Below are 19,367 nucleotides of genomic sequence, written 5' to 3'. Positions count from 1 at the left end.
CATCTTTGAGTGGGATCCAGATGATGTGGCTGCTCTTCACAGTGCAAAGGAGGGTGAGCTGGCAGCAAAGAAGGCTGGCCACATCTCAGGAAAGGCGCTGAGTGCCCGCATTACCCCGAGAGAGTTGGCACTGCACTGCCGGAGGAGGACCAGGGGTGTGGAGGAGACCACCAGATTGATTGGATCTCTGGTTGATCTGTTTGACAGTGCGAGTGGTAAAGACACTCTGGGAGTTCCTCTGCTGGACCATGAATGGATCCAGCAGATTTGGAAAGAACAGCGTAAGCACGTACAGTGTATCCAAGACCCTGAGAACTTTCCCCTCTACACGAAGACAGGGACACTGAAGAAAGGCGGTGTGGAACTGTGCTGCTACAGATGTGCCCGTGGCTCTACCTCTTTGGAATCATTCCACCTCCACCTAAACCGTTTTATTTTTTATTCCAGGTATTACATACATATGGATTAAAAATATTTCTTTAAAGTAATGTCACATTAATAAATGTCACACTCTACAGTAATATTACAGGTCTTTTCTGATGTCATAAGCATTGACAAAGCTGTCTTACCAGTCACTAGTAACTCTGGTTATAATACCAATAATTGTTTATGTAATTACATAGCACCTCATGTGCAGCACATATCTTGAACATGTGTGACACATAAAACCATTTTTGTTGATCTGACTTTTAGGAACCAGTGCCAGTGATGCACATTTTCAGGCTTATCTTCTTGAGGGCTTGATGCGCTGGAATGATGACAGGATGGAAGATGCCATAAAAGGAGCGTCCTCCATCCGGACATATGGCAGTGCCATGAAAGAGGCTGTGGACAAGCTTTCCCGAACTGTCTTCGGAAAGCCCTGGGATGAGCGCTATCGCCCTCCTGGAGCATATACAGGCAAGAAATTCAATAATTTGTTCTTTTGTAATATTCTACTAAGTTATATATTTAGTGTACTAATGTACTAGACAAATGACTAACTTTTTTTATTCTTGTAGGTGAATTGCTGGGAATGGAGTACCTTTACAGCCAGACTGGCAAAACACTTACTCCAGTGCTCCAGAACCCAGAGGAGGAAGACAGGCTGGTGGAGGAAGTTGATGATCAGGACCTGCAAGATGAGGGGTTTGAGGAAGAGATCATGGAGGACATCACAGTTCCAGTGCTGTATGAGGATGACCCTTGCCGTTATCTTGAAAACAGCCCCTCATCTTTGCCTTTGCATCAGTCCCCAGCATCGATGGCTGATGTGTTACTGGCTGAGCCGTCCACATCATCATCTCCTGGTGGAGAACGACAGCATCTTGCCCCTGCCCATTCAGTGCTGTCACAGCCATCTGACACTGGAAGCAGTATTTCCGACGAGGCTCAGGTAAGACACTTTAAGGTCTTTTTTTTAATTGCTAACAAGCATTCTTCCACATACTCTCCCTCTCTGAACCAATCTACTTTCCTTACCAACCTGTCTTTTTGATCCATATTGCAAAATTGCTAAATAAGTTCCAAGATATCCCCTTTTAATACTGTAAATCATGGTAATGAGACTAGAGCAGAACACATGGGTTGGCTTTCAAGTAAAACTGCAATTAGCTTAGAATGATTACTATTTCATTTTCTGCTACAATTCTCTATATTTTTAAAACAATTACTGGAGAAATGCATGGAATTTGCCATCATTCTTTTAAAAATGTTTATAACAATTTCAAAAGCAGTGTGTTAGCATTTGAGAAATGTACATAGTATACATAATACATTGTGTTTTGCAAGTAATAAAGCATAAATGACAGAAGAATTTTGAAAGATGTGGATATTGAATGCATTGAACTGATGGATCACATTAACCTCTTTACCGCACTGTGACATTAATAAGACGTCCAACCCTGTTGGGTTAGTTGCTTGTTCCTGCTTTGACAGGTTTTGACTGTGTACAGTTTTTAAATGCCCTCTTAGTATTGACCTAAAACAATGCTTGATAGCAATTGAAAAAAAAACTAATTAATCTCATTTTACTCCACATAAATTCACATAAATCTGCATTTACTAGGGAGCAGTCATTGGACCCGATGGCATCGCTGGGTGGGACAAGGTCCTGGATTTGGCTGGTTTCCTGGTGGGTCTTCGTGAGGCTCCTTACCTTACTGACCAGCAGGTGACAGAGGCCATCCAGCTGTGGAAAGCTCTCCTAGATTTCGACAAACAGCGGGTCAACTATCAGCCTCGACATCAGCCTCAGCTGACACATGGGCGCTATTAGGCACCGAAGCGGTCTGGAGTCACACCAGGTGTCGAGAGTGTAAAACGGTGTCTGATTGGACATCCTGGGGGTCCAGGGCAGTGGCCCGATGCCAACCGCTTGGTTAACACCATTTGTATGAAGCTTTGTGCTTTACACAAGTCGTCAACCAAGAAAGATGGAGTTTGCATCCCCAGGTGGTCTAAAGTTATTTCAGATTACCACCACATCCGAGAGTTGGTGGTTAACAATCCAACCCTGATGGATGAAACAACGATCCAGCTGTTTGAGATAAACCATAGGACACTCACTCAGTGGTAAGCAAGGCACATCATTCGCTTCAAATTAACTGAATACTTACACACATATATATAATAAAAATTTATTTTTTCAGGTTTCGTAAGTGGAAGAATAGACTGGAAATGGGCGTCCTCGGTCAGGGTCTGACTCCATCTAACCCAATTGCTGTGGCTAATACACACCTGCCTCCACCGAGGGAAAAATTGAATAAAGTACCATCAACATCAGGCCCAAACCATCAATTTTTCCTTCCACCAAATCGTGGAGGACAGGCTCCTCTTCTGCGACCAGGTCGAAAGCCAGCTGCTGCCACCAGGGAGTTTCCCATCGCACCTGCCTCCACAGCATCAGGAGTTGTGCAGCCCATTTTAGCACCCATCGCACCTGCCCCCACAGCATCAGGAGTTATGCAGCACATTTTAGCACCGGGGTTGTCGTTTGGCACAGTAGTCTTTAATCCAGACATGACTGTGTCAGTGGTGATTCCACCTTCTGGTGCTTCGACATCCAGTGCAGTCCCAGCTCCCCCTGCTCCGGCGTCTGCTGCTCCTGTGTCCCGTTACACCCAAAGGAACAGGCGCCGACGGGCTGTGGAGAATGAAAGTGGTGTCCAGAAGAGGAAGTATGTGCGAGGGGTTACTTTTAACACGTGCAGCAAATGTGGGCAGCCCAAAACGAAAGAGTTTGGCCATAGCCGATATGGTAATGCCACATTTTGTTTGCGTGCCTCAAATGGCAAATCTTTAGAGGAATGGTTGGCAGAGCAGCGCCAGCAAGAAAGATGTCAAACTCCACCACCTCAATAAATAACATCTTTCCTGTATATATTGTACATATTTGTGCGTGTGTGTGTGTGTGTGTGTGTGTGTGATCATTTCAATATTTGTGTGTATTTATTTTTATAAAAAAATTTACATCTGAAGTGTCTGTGGATCTGATAAATAAATCCGAAAAATCATATCAATCAAATCATATGCCACACAAAAACACGTCTTTAAAGAAACATTTTTATATAAACATAAAAAACATACAAATTTACCTTACTTTCATTACCTTATAAACACGTAATATTTTATACAAAATAATATACACAAAATAATGAATATCAATCAATATAATGATATGTCATAGTACATAACTAAAAGAGGCACAGTTAAATGAACCATGTTTTTTTGTGGTAAAAGTGTAGTAACCATGCTTTTTATAAATTTTTATATAAACATAAACAGGTAATGTTCTTTTAAATAATAATATACACAAAATTATTAATATCAACCAATATAATGATCATAGATAATAGGCATAGTTAAATTAACCATATTTTTGTGGTAAAAGTGTAGTATGGTTTTTATTCATTTTTATATAAACAGGTAATGTTCTTTAAAAAAATAATAGACACAAAATAATAAATATCAATCAATATAATGACATGCCATATAGATAACTAAATAGTTGCGCGGTTAAATTAACCATGTTTTTTTTGTAAAAGCGTAGAAACCATGCTTTTTGGTGTATTGTTTACTATTAGCAAAACCATGTTTATTTTGTGGTAACCATGGTTTTACTACAGTACATTTTTTGTAAGGATTTGTTGGATACTTCGTCACGCAGACCACGGGTTCGAGTCCAGCCCGCGGAGGGTGACTTGTTTCAAATATAACTAAAACTACTGTAACATAACATAACGCAGAGGAAAATATCCAGAATATTGTTGCAGGTGAAATCTGGCGCCGCATACCCGCTTTTTGCGTCTTTTTCGCTTGCGTGTGGGGGCGCAAAGATTGGGCCCCTTCCTTTGCTCAGCGAGCGCTCTACCATTTGAGCTAATTCCCCTTACGCCTAACGCGTGACTGCTTTGGCTTTTTGGAAGCTGGCTGCTACGTGCTGGAAAAATGTTTCCCAGGGGGCCGGTGGGGTTGCCCGATTGGCTCGTTGGTCTAGGGTAGAGATGCGCGGATGGGCTATTATTTCATCCGCAACCGCATCACAAAACTCATCATCCGTCCGCCATCCATCCGCACCAACGTTTCTGACCAGTTTTCAAAACCGCACCCGCCCGCCATCCGCTGACTGGGCGATGTGATGACAGCCGCGAGACTAGAAAGCTCTAGAATATCAGCAGTGAACTCAGTCTCCGATCGGCGCACACGGGACAAAAATAAATAAATAAATCAGTAATGCCTAAATTAAACGCACAAATTACATAGTCTGCACTGGTGTCATCCTGATTTACCACTTTGTAAAACTTATTCCAGGCAAACCTTTTCTGACCTTCTATTTCCTTTGTTTTTAATTCTCATTTTTTGAGGCGTTGATAAGAGCTATGTCAAAATGCGTCCTCATTTCTCTGCGCTGTTAATGATAGAACGAATGGATTCTTAACATGCCGAGGCTATCCCAAACAATTAAAACCTTTATTAAATAAAAGTGTATTAGAAAACTTTTTCTTGTCACTGTTTTAGTATTATAAGTTATGTTTTGTGTTAATATTATTCTGTTTATGTTGCGTATATTTGCAACATAAGGTTGATTATTTGATATACTGTTGAATAGTTTAATCTACATCAATGTGTCATATTTTCTAAAATAAATTAATATTTTTGATTACATATTTATTTTAATAAGTCAGAAATGTCTCCGCTGTTTTCTGCTGACAGGCGCGGTGGGGGCTACTGGGGGCGCGTGCAACAGGTGACGCAAATTATGGGTCCTCAGAAGGCTAGACCGTCTCATTTCAGTTCTCTTCGAGAACTTCTGAGGCTGCTACCCTGAAAGACAGAGTGCTCACCTTTTAAGGTTGCATGCTTAGAAGGACACAGCTAACAAGCAGTCGATCCGCCACCCGCCCGAATCTAATTAAAATATTATTTTTCGTCACGTCATCCGCCCGATCCGCGGTTTATCCGCGGAGTCCGCGGCTGTAACCGCCAACCGCGCATCTCTAGTCTAGGGGTATGATTCTCGCTTAGGGTGCGAGAGGTCCCGGGTTCAAATCCCGGACGAGCCCACCTCTAAACTCGTCTCTCGGAGCTTTAACGCACAACACCATTGTGTATGGCAGTAGAGGAATGTCAACGAGGGACGTCAGAGGCGCCTCTGCCTTTGGGATTTCCATGTAGATACCGTGTCCGAGGCGGTCTGGGTGTAGAATCACCTAGACGATCCCTTTATGCTTTCTGCCAGAGGGCTTGCTGTTTTAACAAACGATGAGTTAATTTCAAGCAACACAATTGACTCAACATGAAAAATGAACCAGGCTATTCGTCCTACTCCCTCCTGGCCAGGAAAGGCAAAGCATCCTGTCTACTGGGCCTGGGTAGGTACCCTGATGTGCCTGAAGCTATGAGAGTTAAATATAGAACCAGGCTAGTGATGCATGGTGTCCAATTTAGTTTACGGATGATTCATCAGAATTTTCTCCCAATCTAAAATCAACACTTGGAAAATGTGATAAAGACATGGCTTCTTAGATGTTACTTGACGTTACAACGTACACTAAGTATTGGGATGCCCCTTCTAATAAAGATGTTTGGGGCAACACAGTGGCCATCCCAAACAGAGCACTGTTGTCTCACAGCAAGAAGGTCTCCTGTTCAAGCCCTGGCTGGGTCAGGAGGCCATTCTGTGTGGAGTTTACATGTTCCCCTTGAGTCAACGTGGAATTACTCTGGGCACTGCGTTATTGGGTTTCCTTCCACAGTACAAAAACTATACACACCTTGATCTATACACAGACACATACCGAGGGAAGGGCAATTTGACATCTCCAATTCACCTAACCTGCATTTCTGGCGTTGCCAATAACCAGTTTTCGCCATGAATATACCCATAGATGCTGAAATGGCGTTAAGAATAAATTAACATGTTTAACTATTCCAGTTTTTCCAAACAAAACAAATATTAATGCTGTACAATACAGACCTTGTCACAGTACTTTGTTTCCATCTATGCTGCAGCAGTTTTGCAAAAAGGGCTTTTTCTGTGCAGAAATGACTGTGAGCCTGGGAACAAATCATTGATAGGATTGGGTGATGAGTGTTTGGCTCAGAGCCTGTAAGTCATAACAAAGGTGTTCAGCTGGGTACAGGTCTGGGATTTATGCAGACCAGTCAAGTTCTTTCACACCATTTCAAATTTCAAGCAATTAACATGTACTTATATCGATAAGTGCTTATTTTGACACCAGCCCAACACTAGGGCAGGTTGGCTCATTGTGGCTAATCAGAGTAGCAGGACCCAACAGGCCCATCCCCAGGAACTGCCTGAGGACATGGTGACTATGTTGTGGTCACATGTTTCACAGCGGCATAGCAACGAGGTAGTACGCCTTGGCTCGTTGGTCTAGGGGTATGATTCTCGCTTTGGGTGAGCCCGTCTCTCGCTTTGCTTCTTGTTGCTGCTACACTATGAAACATTCATGTCAGTCTTGTCAGAGACATGCGCAGTTCCACATGTAAACGCGTGGCCGGTTAGCTCAGTTGGTTAGAGCGTGGTGCTAATAACGCCAAGGTCGCGGGTTCGATCCCCGTACGGGCCAAGTGTTTTATTCTACCTCCTCTGGCTGACCGCTTTAACAGTGTGATTTCTCATGGACATTTCTGCCAAATAAGCCGTTGGGGCCGAAATAGCTCAGTTGGGAGAGCGTTAGACTGAAGATCTAAAGGTTCGATCCCGGGTTTCGGCAATCAGGGGCAATTCTTAAGGTTTTGTTTAGCCGACTCACTGCGGCTTACCTGACAGTCCCTGTCCGAGTGTCCTTTTCTCCGTGACCCAGGGAGTCAGGTGCAAAAGCAAACTGTGGTTCCATGGTGTAATGGTTAGCACTCTAGACTCTGAATCCAGCGATCCGAGTTCAAATCTCGGTGGGACCTATTGGATGTTTTGTGGTTTCCAAGCAGAACCGTGTCCAAGGGAACAGTGTTTGTTACCCCGGGAACAGTGTTTGTTACCCCCAAAACAATCCCCCGCCCTTTAAGCCTTTCTACCAGAGCACTCAGGCTGTAGACGAAAAAGGAGTTAATTCAAGCAACATTGAGCACTGTTTTCTGTTCACCCTGACGGTGGGCCAACAAGACACAATGTGCCAAATTTCAGCAACCACAAGCACATTACAAGGAAGCAAATTAAACATGTACGAAACCTTAGGATAAATGAAAAATCCATCGACGTTTTGGCTAAAGAAAACACACAGCTCATGTGTACAGGCCAAAAGAAACACACAGCTCACATGTACAATCTGATAATGAAATGCAATAAAAATACCTTACCAGAAATGACAGGAAGACAAATGAACATAGAAAGAAAGTGATTCCAATTTTTAATGGCAACAAAACGCTCTTGGAATGTAAAGCTCCATGTTGCTTTGTGAAGTAACATCCTTATAGAAGACGTTCATGTGTGTGCTCAGGTGCCATACTGAGGACCGACACTGGGACCTGTTGGCTTTTTGAGGCAAAATGTAAAATCTGGAGCCAAAGTGAAGCCCATTTCTGCAAGTGTGAACCGCAGAAGCACCCACAGGGAGGGCACGCCGCGGGTCTGTAACATCAGAGAATTTAGCAACAAGTGTCAACCACGTGGAGAATGTGGGCATCGATCCCGCTACCTCTCGCATGCTAAGCGAGCGCTCTACCATTTGAGCTAATTCCCCTTACGCCTAACGCGTGACTGCTTTGGCTTTTTGGAAGCTGGCTGCTACGTGCTGGAAAAATGTTTCCCAGGGGGCCGGTGGGGTTGCCCGATTGGCTCGTTGGTCTAGGGGTATGATTCTCGCTTAGGGTGCGAGAGGTCCCGGGTTCAAATCCCGGACGAGCCCACCTCTAAACTCGTCTCTCGGAGCTTTAACGCACAACACCATTGTGTATGGCAGTAGAGGAATGTCAACGAGGGACGTCAGAGGCGCCTCTGCCTTTGGGATTTCCATGTAGATACCGTGTCCGAGGCGGTCTGGGTGTAGAATCACCTAGACGATCCCTTTATGCTTTCTGCCAGAGGGCTTGCTGTTTTAACAAACGATGAGTTAATTTCAAGCAACACAATTGACTCAACATGAAAAATGAACCAGACTATTCGTCCTACTCCCTCCTGGCCAGGAAAGGCAAAGCATCCTGTCTACTGGGCCTGGGTAGGTACCCTGATGTGCCTGAAGCTATGAGAGTTAAATATAGAACCAGGCTAGTGATGCATGGTGTCCAATTTAGTTTACGGATGATTCATCAGAATTTTCTCCCAATCTAAAATCAACACTTGGAAAATGTGATAAAGACATGGCTTCTTAGATGTTACTTGACGTTACAACGTACACTAAGTATTGGGATGCCCCTTCTAATAAAGATGTTTGGGGCAACACAGTGGCCATCCCAAACAGAGCACTGTTGTCTCACAGCAAGAAGGTCTCCTGTTCAAGCCCTGGCTGGGTCAGGAGGCCATTCTGTGTGGAGTTTACATGTTCCCCTTGAGTCAACGTGGAATTACTCTGGGCACTGCGTTATTGGGTTTCCTTCCACAGTACAAAAACTATACACACCTTGATCTATACACAGACACATACCGAGGGAAGGGCAATTTGACATCTCCAATTCACCTAACCTGCATTTCTGGCGTTGCCAATAACCAGTTTTCGCCATGAATATACCCATAGATGCTGAAATGGCGTTAAGAATAAATTAACATGTTTAACTATTCCAGTTTTTCCAAACAAAACAAATATTAATGCTGTACAATACAGACCTTGTCACAGTACTTTGTTTCCATCTATGCTGCAGCAGTTTTGCAAAAAGGGCTTTTTCTGTGCAGAAATGACTGTGAGCCTGGGAACAAATCATTGATAGGATTGGGTGATGAGTGTTTGGCTCAGAGCCTGTAAGTCATAACAAAGGTGTTCAGCTGGGTACAGGTCTGGGATTTATGCAGACCAGTCAAGTTCTTTCACACCATTTCAAATTTCAAGCAATTAACATGTACTTATATCGATAAGTGCTTATTTTGACACCAGCCCAACACTAGGGCAGGTTGGCTCATTGTGGCTAATCAGAGTAGCAGGACCCAACAGGCCCATCCCCAGGAACTGCCTGAGGACATGGTGACTATGTTGTGGTCACATGTTTCACAGCGGCATAGCAACGAGGTAGTACGCCTTGGCTCGTTGGTCTAGGGGTATGATTCTCGCTTTGGGTGAGCCCGTCTCTCGCTTTGCTTCTTGTTGCTGCTACACTATGAAACATTCATGTCAGTCTTGTCAGAGACATGCGCAGTTCCACATGTAAACGCGTGGCCGGTTAGCTCAGTTGGTTAGAGCGTGGTGCTAATAACGCCAAGGTCGCGGGTTCGATCCCCGTACGGGCCAAGTGTTTTATTCTACCTCCTCTGGCTGACCGCTTTAACAGTGTGATTTCTCATGGACATTTCTGCCAAATAAGCCGTTGGGGCCGAAATAGCTCAGTTGGGAGAGCGTTAGACTGAAGATCTAAAGGTTCGATCCCGGGTTTCGGCAATCAGGGGCAATTCTTAAGGTTTTGTTTAGCCGACTCACTGCGGCTTACCTGACAGTCCCTGTCCGAGTGTCCTTTTCTCCGTGACCCAGGGAGTCAGGTGCAAAAGCAAACTGTGGTTCCATGGTGTAATGGTTAGCACTCTAGACTCTGAATCCAGCGATCCGAGTTCAAATCTCGGTGGGACCTATTGGATGTTTTGTGGTTTCCAAGCAGAACCGTGTCCAAGGGAACAGTGTTTGTTACCCCGGGAACAGTGTTTGTTACCCCCAAAACAATCCCCCGCCCTTTAAGCCTTTCTACCAGAGCACTCAGGCTGTAGACGAAAAAGGAGTTAATTCAAGCAACATTGAGCACTGTTTTCTGTTCACCCTGACGGTGGGCCAACAAGACACAATGTGCCAAATTTCAGCAACCACAAGCACATTACAAGGAAGCAAATTAAACATGTACGAAACCTTAGGATAAATGAAAAATCCATCGACGTTTTGGCTAAAGAAAACACACAGCTCATGTGTACAGGCCAAAAGAAACACACAGCTCACATGTACAATCTGATAATGAAATGCAATAAAAATACCTTACCAGAAATGACAGGAAGACAAATGAACATAGAAAGAAAGTGATTCCAATTTTTAATGGCAACAAAACGCTCTTGGAATGTAAAGCTCCATGTTGCTTTGTGAAGTAACATCCTTATAGAAGACGTTCATGTGTGTGCTCAGGTGCCATACTGAGGACCGACACTGGGACCTGTTGGCTTTTTGAGGCAAAATGTAAAATCTGGAGCCAAAGTGAAGCCCATTTCTGCAAGTGTGAACCGCAGAAGCACCCACAGGGAGGGCACGCCGCGGGTCTGTAACATCAGAGAATTTAGCAACAAGTGTCAACCACGTGGAGAATGTGGGCATCGATCCCGCTACCTCTCGCATGCTAAGCGAGCGCTCTACCATTTGAGCTAATTCCCCTTACGCCTAGCGCGTGACTGCTTTGGCTTTTTGGAAGCTGGCTGCTACGTGCTGGAAAAATGTTTCCCAGGGGGCCGGTGGGGTTGCCCGATTGGCTCGTTGGTCTAGGGGTATGATTTTCGTTTAGGGTGCGAGAGGTCCCGGGTTCAAATCCCGGACGAGCCCACCTCTAAACTCGTCTCTCGGAGCTTTAACGCACAACACCATTGTGTATGGCAGTCCGGGCAGTAGAGGAATGTCAACGAGGGACGTCAGAGGCGCCTCTGCCTTTGGGATTTCCATGTAGATACCGTGTCCGAGGCGGTCTGGGTGTAGAATCACCTAGACGATCCCTTTCTGCCAGAGGGCTTGCTGTTTTAACAAACGATGAGTTTATTTCAAGCAACACAATTGACTCAACATGAAAAATGAACCAGGCTATTCGTCCTACTCCCTCCTGGCCAGGAAAGGCAAAGCATCCTGTCTACTGGGCCTGGGTAGGTACCCTGATGTGCCTGAAGCTATGAGAGTTAAATATAGAACCAGGCTAGTGATGCATGGTGTCCAATTTAGTTTACGGATAATTCATCAGAATTTTCTCCCAATCTAAAATCAACACTTGGAAAATGTGATAAAGACATGGCTTCTTAGATGTTACTTGACGTTACAACGTACACTAATTATTGGGATGCCCCTTCTAATAAAGATGTTTGGGGCAACACAGTGGCCATCCCAAACAGAGCACTGTTGTCTCACAGCAAGAAGGTCTCCTGTTCAAGCCCTGGCTGGGTCAGGAGGCCATTCTGTGTGGAGTTTACATGTTCCCCTTGAGTCAACGTGGAATTTCTCTGGGCACTGCGTTATTGGGTTTCCTTCCACAGTACAAAAACTATACACACCTTGATCTATACACAGACACATACCGAGGGAAGGGCAATTTGACATCTCCAATTCACCTAACCTGCATTTCTGGCGTTGCCAATAACCAGTTCTCGCCATGAATATACCCATAGATGCTGAAATGGCGTTAAGAATAAATTAACATGTTTAACTATTCCAGTTTTTCCAAACAAAACAAATATTAATGCTGTACACTACAGACCTTGTCACAGTACTTTGTTTCCATCTATGCTGCAGCAGTTTTGCAAAAAGGGCTTTTTCTGTGCAGAAATGACTGTGAGCCTGGGAACAAATCATTGATAGGATTGGGTGATGAGTGTTTGGCTCAGAGCCTGTAAGTCATAACAAAGGTGTTCAGCTGGGTACAGGTCTGGGATTTATGCAGACCAGTCAAGTTCTTTCACACCATTTCAAATTTCAAGCAATTAACATGTACTTATATCGATAAGTGCTTATTTTGACACCAGCCCAACACTAGGGCAGGTTGGCTCATTGTGGCTAATCAGAGTAGCAGGACCCAACAGGCCCATCCCCAGGAACTGCCTGAGGACATGGTGACTATGTTGTGGTCACATGTTTCACAGCGGCATAGCAACGAGGTAGTACGCCTTGGCTCGTTGGTCTAGGGGTATGATTCTCGCTTAGGGTGCGAGAGGTCCCGGGTTCAAATCCCGGACGAGCCCACCTCTAAACTCGTCTCTCGGAGCTTTAACGCACAACACCATTGTGTATGGCAGTAGAGGAATGTCAACGAGGGACGTCAGAGGCGCCTCTGCCTTTGGGATTTCCATGTAGATACCGTGTCCGAGGCGGTCTGGGTGTAGAATCACCTAGACGATCCCTTTATGCTTTCTGCCAGAGGGCTTGCTGTTTTAACAAACGATGAGTTAATTTCAAGCAACACAATTGACTCAACATGAAAAATGAACCAGGCTATTCGTCCTACTCCCTCCTGGCCAGGAAAGGCAAAGCATCCTGTCTACTGGGCCTGGGTAGGTACCCTGATGTGCCTGAAGCTATGAGAGTTAAATATAGAACCAGGCTAGTGATGCATGGTGTCCAATTTAGTTTACGGATGATTCATCAGAATTTTCTCCCAATCTAAAATCAACACTTGGAAAATGTGATAAAGACATGGCTTCTTAGATGTTACTTGACGTTACAACGTACACTAAGTATTGGGATGCCCCTTCTAATAAAGATGTTTGGGGCAACACAGTGGCCATCCCAAACAGAGCACTGTTGTCTCACAGCAAGAAGGTCTCCTGTTCAAGCCCTGGCTGGGTCAGGAGGCCATTCTGTGTGGAGTTTACATGTTCCCCTTGAGTCAACGTGGAATTACTCTGGGCACTGCGTTATTGGGTTTCCTTCCACAGTACAAAAACTATACACACCTTGATCTATACACAGACACATACCGAGGGAAGGGCAATTTGACATCTCCAATTCACCTAACCTGCATTTCTGGCGTTGCCAATAACCAGTTTTCGCCATGAATATACCCATAGATGCTGAAATGGCGTTAAGAATAAATTAACATGTTTAACTATTCCAGTTTTTCCAAACAAAACAAATATTAATGCTGTACAATACAGACCTTGTCACAGTACTTTGTTTCCATCTATGCTGCAGCAGTTTTGCAAAAAGGGCTTTTTCTGTGCAGAAATGACTGTGAGCCTGGGAACAAATCATTGATAGGATTGGGTGATGAGTGTTTGGCTCAGAGCCTGTAAGTCATAACAAAGGTGTTCAGCTGGGTACAGGTCTGGGATTTATGCAGACCAGTCAAGTTCTTTCACACCATTTCAAATTTCAAGCAATTAACATGTACTTATATCGATAAGTGCTTATTTTGACACCAGCCCAACACTAGGGCAGGTTGGCTCATTGTGGCTAATCAGAGTAGCAGGACCCAACAGGCCCATCCCCAGGAACTGCCTGAGGACATGGTGACTATGTTGTGGTCACATGTTTCACAGCGGCATAGCAACGAGGTAGTACGCCTTGGCTCGTTGGTCTAGGGGTATGATTCTCGCTTTGGGTGAGCCCGTCTCTCGCTTTGCTTCTTGTTGCTGCTACACTATGAAACATTCATGTCAGTCTTGTCAGAGACATGCGCAGTTCCACATGTAAACGCGTGGCCGGTTAGCTCAGTTGGTTAGAGCGTGGTGCTAATAACGCCAAGGTCGCGGGTTCGATCCCCGTACGGGCCAAGTGTTTTATTCTACCTCCTCTGGCTGACCGCTTTAACAGTGTGATTTCTCATGGACATTTCTGCCAAATAAGCCGTTGGGGCCGAAATAGCTCAGTTGGGAGAGCGTTAGACTGAAGATCTAAAGGTTCGATCCCGGGTTTCGGCAATCAGGGGCAATTCTTAAGGTTTTGTTTAGCCGACTCACTGCGGCTTACCTGACAGTCCCTGTCCGAGTGTCCTTTTCTCCGTGACCCAGGGAGTCAGGTGCAAAAGCAAACTGTGGTTCCATGGTGTAATGGTTAGCACTCTAGACTCTGAATCCAGCGATCCGAGTTCAAATCTCGGTGGGACCTATTGGATGTTTTGTGGTTTCCAAGCAGAACCGTGTCCAAGGGAACAGTGTTTGTTACCCCGGGAACAGTGTTTGTTACCCCCAAAACAATCCCCCGCCCTTTAAGCCTTTCTACCAGAGCACTCAGGCTGTAGACGAAAAAGGAGTTAATTCAAGCAACATTGAGCACTGTTTTCTGTTCACCCTGACGGTGGGCCAACAAGACACAATGTGCCAAATTTCAGCAACCACAAGCACATTACAAGGAAGCAAATTAAACATGTACGAAACCTTAGGATAAATGAAAAATCCATCAACGTTTTGGCTAAAGAAAACACACAGCTCATGTGTACAGGCCAAAAGAAACACACAGCTCACATGTACAATCTGATAATGAAATGCAATAAAAATACCTTACCAGAAATGACAGGAAGACAAATGAACATAGAAAGAAAGTGATTCCAATTTTTAATGGCAACAAAACGCTCTTGGAATGTAAAGCTCCATGTTGCTTTGTGAAGTAACATCCTTATAGAAGACGTTCATGTGTGTGCTCAGGTGCCATACTGAGGACCGACACTGGGACCTGTTGGCTTTTTGAGGCAAAATGTAAAATCTGGAGCCAAAGTGAAGCCCATTTCTGCAAGTGTGAACCGCAGAAGCACCCACAGGGAGGGCACGCCGCGGGTCTGTAACATCAGAGAATTTAGCAACAAGTGTCAACCACGTGGAGAATGTGGGCATCGATCCCGCTACCTCTCGCATGCTAAGCGAGCGCTCTACCATTTGAGCTAATTCCCCTTACGCCTAGCGCGTGACTGCTTTGGCTTTTTGGAAGCTGGCTGCTACGTGCTGGAAAAATGTTTCCCAGGGGGCCGGTGGGGTTGCCCGATTGGCTCGTTGGTCTAGGGGTATGATTTTCGTTTAGGGTGCGAGAGGTCCCGGGTTCAAATCCCGGACGAGCCCACCTCTAAACTCGTCTCTCGGAGCTTTAACGCACAACACCATTGTGTATGGCAGTCCGGGCAGTAGAGGAATGTCAACGAGGGACGTCAGAGGCGCCTCTGCCTTTGGGATTTCCATGTAGATACCGTGTCCGAGGCGGTCTGGGTGTAGAATCACCTAGACGATCCCTTTCTGCCAGAGGGCTTGCTGTTTTAACAAACGATGAGTTTATTTCAAGCAACACAATTGACTCAACATGAAAAATGAACCAGGCTATTCGTCCTACTCCCTCCTGGCCAGGAAAGGCAAAGCATCCTGTCTACTGGGCCTGGGTAGGTACCCTGATGTGCCTGAAGCTATGAGAGTTAAATATAGAACCAGGCTAGTGATGCATGGTGTCCAATTTAGTTTACGGATAATTCATCAGAATTTTCTCCCAATCTAAAATCAACACTTGGAAAATGTGATAAAGACATGGCTTCTTAGATGTTACTTGACGTTACAACGTACACTAATTATTGGGATGCCCCTTCTAATAAAGATGTTTGGGGCAACACAGTGGCCATCCCAAACAGAGCACTGTTGTCTCACAGCAAGAAGGTCTCCTGTTCAAGCCCTGGCTGGGTCAGGAGGCCATTCTGTGTGGAGTTTACATGTTCCCCTTGAGTCAACGTGGAATTTCTCTGGGCACTGCGTTATTGGGTTTCCTTCCACAGTACAAAAACTATACACACCTTGATCTATACACAGACACATACCGAGGGAAGGGCAATTTGACATCTCCAATTCACCTAACCTGCATTTCTGGCGTTGCCAATAACCAGTTCTCGCCATGAATATACCCATAGATGCTGAAATGGCGTTAAGAATAAATTAACATGTTTAACTATTCCAGTTTTTCCAAACAAAACAAATATTAATGCTGTACACTACAGACCTTGTCACAGTACTTTGTTTCCATCTATGCTGCAGCAGTTTTGCAAAAAGGGCTTTTTCTGTGCAGAAATGACTGTGAGCCTGGGAACAAATCATTGATAGGATTGGGTGATGAGTGTTTGGCTCAGAGCCTGTAAGTCATAACAAAGGTGTTCAGCTGGGTACAGGTCTGGGATTTATGCAGACCAGTCAAGTTCTTTCACACCATTTCAAATTTCAAGCAATTAACATGTACTTATATCGATAAGTGCTTATTTTGACACCAGCCCAACACTAGGGCAGGTTGGCTCATTGTGGCTAATCAGAGTAGCAGGACCCAACAGGCCCATCCCCAGGAACTGCCTGAGGACATGGTGACTATGTTGTGGTCACATGTTTCACAGCGGCATAGCAACGAGGTAGTACGCCTTGGCTCGTTGGTCTAGGGGTATGATTCTCGCTTTGGGTGAGCCCGTCTCTCGCTTTGCTTCTTGTTGCTGCTACACTATGAAACATTCATGTCAGTCTTGTCAGAGACATGCGCAGTTCCACATATAAACGCGTGGCCGGTTAGCTCAGTTGGTTAGAGCGTGGTGCTAATAACGCCAAGGTCGCGGGTTCGTTCCCACGACGGGCCAAGTGTTTTATTCTACCTCCTCTGGCTGACCGCTTTAATGGTGTGATTTCTCATGGACATTTCTGCCAAATAAGCCGTTCGGGCCGAAATAGCTCAGTTGGGAGAGCGTTAGACTGAAGATCTAAAGGTCCCTGGTTCAATCCCGGGTTTCGGCAATCAGGGGCAATTCTTAAGGTTTTGTTTAGCCGACTCACTGCGGCTTACCTGACAGTCCCTGTCAGAGTGTCCTTTTCTCTGTGACCCAGGGAGTCAGGTGCAAAAGCAAACCGTGGTTCCATGGTGTAATGGTTAGCACTCTGGACTCTGAATCCAGCGATCCGAGTTCAAATCTCGGTGGGACCTATTGGATGTTTTGTGGTTTCCAAGCAGAACCGTGTCCAAGGGAACAGTGTTTGTTACCCCGGGAACAGTGTTTGTTACCCCCAAAACAATCCCCCGCCCTTTAAGCCTTTCTACCAGAGCACTCAGGCTGTAGACGAAAAACGAGTTAATTCAAGCAACATTGAGCACTGTTTTCTGTTCACCCTGACGGTGGGCCAACAAGACACAATGTGCCAAATTTCAGCAACCACAAGCACATTACAAGGAAGCAAATTAAACATGTACGAAACCTTAGGATAAATGAAAAATCCATCGACGTTTTGGCTAAAGAAAACACACAGCTCATGTGTACAGGCCAAAGGAAACACACAGCTCACATGTACAATCTGATAATGAAATGCAATAAAAATACCTTACCAGAAATGACAGGAAGACAAATGAACATAGAAAGAAAGTGATTCCAATTTTTAATGGCAACAAAACGCTCTTGGAATGTAAAGCTCCATGTTGCTTTGTGAAGTAACATCCTTATAGAAGACGTTCATGTGTGTGCTCAGGTGCCATACTGAGGACCGACACTGGGACCTGTTGGCTTTTTGAGGCAAAATGTAAAATCTGGAGCCAAAGTGAAGCCCTTTTCTGCAAGTGTGAACCGCAGAAGCACCCACAGAGAGGGCACGCCGCGGGTCTGTAACATCAGAGAATTTAGCAACAAGTGTCAACCACGTGGAGAATGTGGGCATCGATCCCGCTACCACTCGCATGCTAAGCGAGCGCTCTACCATTTGAGCTAATTCCCCTTACGCCTAACGCGTGACTGCTTTGGCTTTTTGGAAGCTGGCTGCTACGTGCTGGAAAAATGTTTCCCAGGGGGCCGGTGGGGTTGCCCGATTGGCTCGTTGGTCTAGGGGTATGATTCTCGCTTAGGGTGCGAGAGGTCCCGGGTTCAAATCCCGGACGAGCCCACCTCTAAACTCGTCTCTCGGAGCTTTAACGCACAACACCATTGTGTATGGCAGTCCGGGCAGTAGAGGGACGTCAGAGGCGCCTCTGCCTTTGGGATTTCCATGTAGATACCGTGTCCGAGGCGGACTGTGTGTAGAATAACCTAGACGATCCCTTTCTGCCAGAGGGCTTGCTGTTTTAACAAACGATGAGTTAATTTCAAGCAACACAATTGACTCAACATGAAAAATGAACCAGGCTATTCGTCCTACTCCCTCCTGGCCAGGAAAGGCAAAGCATCCTGTCTACTGGGCCTGGGTAGGTACCCTGATGTGCCTGAAGCTATGAGAGTTAAATATAGAACCAGGCTAGTGATGCATGGTGTCCAATTTAGTTTACGGATGATTCATCAGAATTTTCTCCCAATCTAAAATCAACACTTGGAAAATGTGATAAAGACATGGCTTCTTAGATGTTACTTGACGTTACAACGTACACTAAGTATTGGGATGCCCCTTCTAATAAAGATGTTTGGGGCAACACAGTGGCCATCCCAAACAGAGCACTGTTGTCTCACAGCAAGAAGGTCTCCTGTTCAAGCCCTGGCTGGGTCAGGAGGCCATTCTGTGTGGAGTTTACATGTTCCCCTTGAGTCAACGTGGAATTACTCTGGGCACTGCGTTATTGGGTTTCCTTCCACAGTACAAAAACTATACACACCTTGATCTATACACAGACACATACCGAGGGAAGGGCAATTTGACATCTCCAATTCACCTAACCTGCATTTCTGGCGTTGCCAATAACCAGTTCTCGCCATGAATATACCCATAGATGCTGAAATGGCGTTAAGAATAAATTAACATGTTTAACTATTCCAGTTTTGCCAAACAAAACAAATATTAATGCTGTACAATACAGACCTTGTCACAGTACTTTGTTTCCATCTATGCTGCAGCAGTTTTGCAAAAAGGGCTTTTTCTGTGCAGAAATGACTGTGAGCCTGGGAACAAATCATTGATAGGATTGGGTGATGAGTGTTTGGCTCAGAGCCTGTAAGTCATAACAAAGGTGTTCAGCTGGGTACAGGTCTGGGATTTATGCAGACCAGTCAAGTTCTTTCACACCATTTCAAATTTCAAGCAATTAACATGTACTTATATCGATAAGTGCTTATTTTGACACCAGCCCAACACTAGGGCAGGT

At 45.1% G+C, this 19,367-nt stretch overlaps 13 non-coding genes across 13 annotated transcripts; all 13 read left to right on the top strand.

Moving 5' to 3' along the window:
- Positions 1–6,999: 6,999 nt before the first annotated feature.
- trnai-aau (transfer RNA isoleucine (anticodon AAU)) lies at positions 7,000–7,073 on the top strand. Its single transcript has one exon. It is a non-coding gene; the product is annotated as a tRNA-Ile (tRNA).
- A 262-nt stretch (positions 7,074–7,335) lies between these two features.
- trnaq-cug (transfer RNA glutamine (anticodon CUG)) lies at positions 7,336–7,407 on the top strand. The gene has a single exon. It is a non-coding gene; the product is annotated as a tRNA-Gln (tRNA).
- Positions 7,408–8,279: 872 nt separating this feature from the next.
- On the top strand, positions 8,280–8,351 carry trnap-agg (transfer RNA proline (anticodon AGG)). The gene has a single exon. It is a non-coding gene; the product is annotated as a tRNA-Pro (tRNA).
- A 1,456-nt stretch (positions 8,352–9,807) lies between these two features.
- On the top strand, positions 9,808–9,881 carry trnai-aau (transfer RNA isoleucine (anticodon AAU)). The gene has a single exon. It is a non-coding gene; the product is annotated as a tRNA-Ile (tRNA).
- Positions 9,882–10,143: 262 nt separating this feature from the next.
- Positions 10,144–10,215, top strand: trnaq-cug (transfer RNA glutamine (anticodon CUG)). The gene has a single exon. It is a non-coding gene; the product is annotated as a tRNA-Gln (tRNA).
- Positions 10,216–11,087: 872 nt separating this feature from the next.
- Positions 11,088–11,159, top strand: trnap-agg (transfer RNA proline (anticodon AGG)). Its single transcript has one exon. It is a non-coding gene; the product is annotated as a tRNA-Pro (tRNA).
- Positions 11,160–12,484: 1,325 nt separating this feature from the next.
- trnap-agg (transfer RNA proline (anticodon AGG)) lies at positions 12,485–12,556 on the top strand. The gene has a single exon. It is a non-coding gene; the product is annotated as a tRNA-Pro (tRNA).
- Positions 12,557–14,012: 1,456 nt separating this feature from the next.
- On the top strand, positions 14,013–14,086 carry trnai-aau (transfer RNA isoleucine (anticodon AAU)). Its single transcript has one exon. It is a non-coding gene; the product is annotated as a tRNA-Ile (tRNA).
- Positions 14,087–14,348: 262 nt separating this feature from the next.
- On the top strand, positions 14,349–14,420 carry trnaq-cug (transfer RNA glutamine (anticodon CUG)). The gene has a single exon. It is a non-coding gene; the product is annotated as a tRNA-Gln (tRNA).
- An 872-nt stretch (positions 14,421–15,292) lies between these two features.
- On the top strand, positions 15,293–15,364 carry trnap-agg (transfer RNA proline (anticodon AGG)). Its single transcript has one exon. It is a non-coding gene; the product is annotated as a tRNA-Pro (tRNA).
- A 1,613-nt stretch (positions 15,365–16,977) lies between these two features.
- Positions 16,978–17,050, top strand: trnaf-gaa (transfer RNA phenylalanine (anticodon GAA)). Its single transcript has one exon. It is a non-coding gene; the product is annotated as a tRNA-Phe (tRNA).
- A 115-nt stretch (positions 17,051–17,165) lies between these two features.
- trnaq-cug (transfer RNA glutamine (anticodon CUG)) lies at positions 17,166–17,237 on the top strand. The gene has a single exon. It is a non-coding gene; the product is annotated as a tRNA-Gln (tRNA).
- An 872-nt stretch (positions 17,238–18,109) lies between these two features.
- Positions 18,110–18,181, top strand: trnap-agg (transfer RNA proline (anticodon AGG)). The gene has a single exon. It is a non-coding gene; the product is annotated as a tRNA-Pro (tRNA).
- Positions 18,182–19,367: the final 1,186 nt, after the last annotated feature.

This window comes from Paramisgurnus dabryanus, chromosome 19 (genome assembly GCF_030506205.2).
Source record: "Paramisgurnus dabryanus chromosome 19, PD_genome_1.1, whole genome shotgun sequence".
NCBI lineage: Eukaryota > Metazoa > Chordata > Actinopteri > Cypriniformes > Cobitidae > Paramisgurnus > Paramisgurnus dabryanus.
The sequence above is the reverse complement of the archived record's forward strand: the minus strand, read 5'-3'. Positions and strand labels throughout refer to the sequence as shown.